Source organism: Rhopalosiphum maidis, chromosome 2 (genome assembly GCF_003676215.2).
Source record: "Rhopalosiphum maidis isolate BTI-1 chromosome 2, ASM367621v3, whole genome shotgun sequence".
NCBI classification, from domain to species: domain Eukaryota; kingdom Metazoa; phylum Arthropoda; class Insecta; order Hemiptera; family Aphididae; genus Rhopalosiphum; species Rhopalosiphum maidis.
Window position 1 is genome coordinate 29,840,953 of NC_040878.1, and position 3,398 is coordinate 29,844,350.

Consider the following 3,398-nt stretch of genomic DNA (forward strand, 5'->3'; position numbering starts at 1 on the left):
AATAAATATTACGAGTAGGTGCCTAGCGCTGCAGTAGCTGTAAAATATCGTAGTGACCATTAGGTATAGGTACATAATATACAACTACCTGTGTAGGTAGATGCAGATTTACGGTGGATTGAATACTTTTTCAATGGTAAATGTTTAATATTTTTATGTTGAAATAACTGGCATGTGTTTAGAATTCATATTACGTTTAAATATCAACGATAAAAAAAAATGAATATAAACAACAATTATAAAAAATAAATAATGTTTCAATAGTTTTCCGAAGATTGATTTAAGAAATTTAATTTAAATTCATATTTTATAATTTTTGTCAATATTATTGTGGTCGAACACTGTACAGTCTCTATGTATAATTTCTTATTTCCTAGTAGGAAGGTGTAATTCCCTACAATATATTTCAACTAATCTCCAATTATTTTTATCAAACATACATCTTATGTGCATTTATTCAGAAACATGCGATAGATATTCATTTTCACTGTAATATTATATAACAAATATTAATAATACATCAAATATAATCGAGTCTTAAGATCATAAACCATGTACAATTTTAACCTGAATTGTTTTAAGTGAAATAAATGTATAACTGTATGATTAATCAATTGTCATTAATTCATTATTATTATATATACATATTATCGAATTTTTTTTTCATTTAAATTATAAATGTATAAGCTATACGAACAATTACTTCTTATAACTATTCCTAAACGTCGTATTTCACTTATATAAACATGTTTTTATTAATGAAAATATATATAATTTATTTTTCAATATTTTAATTTTTGTATGCGGCCCTCAATGAAAAACTGAAAAAAATTATGGCCCGTGTAGGTAAAAAGGTGGCAGACCCTTGTAATTGACTATACAAATGCTGACTTTCTTCATACGGAATAACGTTTGTTTTATTTTTCATACTGTCTATAAAATATAAATAATTAAATTTAAAATAAAATAAAGTAGATAGCTATTAACCTGGGATTATTAGGTATATATACAATAATAATATTATATTGATGAAGAATTAAAATTATGAGCGTAGCGGGAAACATTTTTTTTGTTATAACTATATTACCAGTGGCCTGCTTTCTTGTTAGCATACCTTTTAAAAAGTTGAAATGACGCCTTTGGTGTCGTACCTATATTATCAAAATTCGTGGTGTGGTGAGGAACACACAATATGACACATATTATTATCATAATCATGACCATCACCATAGCCGGCGCATACAATAATATAATAGTTACATGCTCACATACACGTTGTAAGACCGTCGTGTTTTCGCGGTAGTCGTGCAGCAGCGAGCGTTACCGTTACCGCCGTCGGTATATATATAGGTATATACCTATATAATAGCTACCCGCCAAATGAGTATAATAATGTCTATAGGCGAATATCACACGAGAGACATAATAGCAGCAATAGCAGCATCGTCCGAACATTTTATATAAACATTTATATTATCATGTAGGATACCGCGCGCGGCAGTGGCGATCCGGGACTGCGATTGTCAGCGGTGAAGAGGAGCAACTCAGCTTTAGGGAGGGTGAGGGGAGGGGCACGCGACAATAAAATATCATATACATATGAGAACCGCGTGCGTGCGAATTCGTTTATGCGCACACGTCGTGTCGCATATACTGCAGGTATGTCGTACACACATAGTATTATATATATATATATATCTAACAGTATATCGTCGCAGCACATAAAATAATATAATATGAGAATTCCTCGTGGGCGCTCGGAAGGAAGGACTAGAGAAGATAATGTGATGGCGCGCACGGGTATATGCGGAAAACGAGGAGGGGCAAAAACGCCGTAGCGGAGGAGACGCGGAAAGTGTATAAAGCGAAGCGAAAAAAATAATATATAAATAATAATAAAACCGCGCGCGTGTATATTATTATAAATACATATATATATCGCATAGAAAAGACGGAGAGGAGACTCGGGGCGAACAATGGTCGCGAAGGTATACAAATAATAATAATAATAATAATACATTGGAAAGACTGAAAAATAATGGAAAAAAAAAAAAGGAATACAAACACGCGCAGCATAGAAGTCGCACAAATATATAAAACGTCCGAGTGAATTATTATACGGTCCGTATATATACATATACATATACAAATAATATACGATTCAAAGAAAACCACTGCGGCGGCGGCGGCGGTGGCACTCGACCTCGGCGGTGCTGGGCGGGTGGAGGTGTCGTCGTCGTCGTCCACTTGCGGTCTCGCGCATTTGCATAAACAATGACACGAACCGGCTACCGGATTCCCGGCTCGCGCGGTGGCGGCAGTGGCGGCGATCTCGACGACCGCGCGTGGGTTAGCCCCTGCAGCCGTCTCCGCGCCTAAACGCGCACGACTTCCTCCCGTATATACACGAGTACAACGCATATATAATAATAATAATAATAAGCAATACGATTTTATTTTTATTTTTTGACGTTAGACAATATCGTTTATAAGTCGACCACTACGCAGTCGCGCGGTGAAAAAAAAAAAAAAAACGTTTTTGAACCATTCGAAACGGACCTACCTATATTAAATATATTTTACTTCAGAGGACATCGTGACCGCACGGTTGTCTCCGATTTACGTGTATATACTAACAAATCTGCGTTTTGAATTTTGACTACAGTTTATGATTTATACACAAAAGTTAATATATTGGAACAAATGCATTGATTGTCGGAGAAGAATATGGTGTAACTCTGTTCGGGCGGAGAGTTGTTTTTTCCTCTTAAAATTAGCTATAATTACTCGAGTGCTTCGTGTTTTCCTTAAATTTCTTTAGCTCTTTTTAAAATACAAACACGAGAAAATAACTCTTTACTCGGGCGCAGTGTATATTCTGCTCTACAAATTCGATAATAAGTTAATTTTCTCTAATATTAACAATAAATAAGCTCTCTTTATAAAAGTCCAGTACGTTAATTATCTTGCTATAATATTACACGTGCAAGTAGTTTCCGTCTTACAAATACGTACAATGTAGAAAATCTGTGTCCAGTAAAACCGATTTTGTGTATTGTTTGCTTTTATATTTGAGTTATCTGACCTATTATAACATTTCAAAAAAATAATATTATTTAGGGGCTTAGGGAATATCATAGGACATATTATACTCAACTTAATAACTCACTTTAAAATTGAAATATTTACAAAATTCTATGTGAAAAAGTTTCCAAGATAATATACTCATCTTTAAACCTGAGTATAGATCAATTAATTTTATTACGATTATATGAACGTTACACGATTAATTCTTCTAAATGTAAATTTGATATAATAATATTATGTTGTACGGTTTTGTAAGACGTTAATAGGTACATGCATGGTCAGAGTCCTATACATTATAATATCTTAAGTAA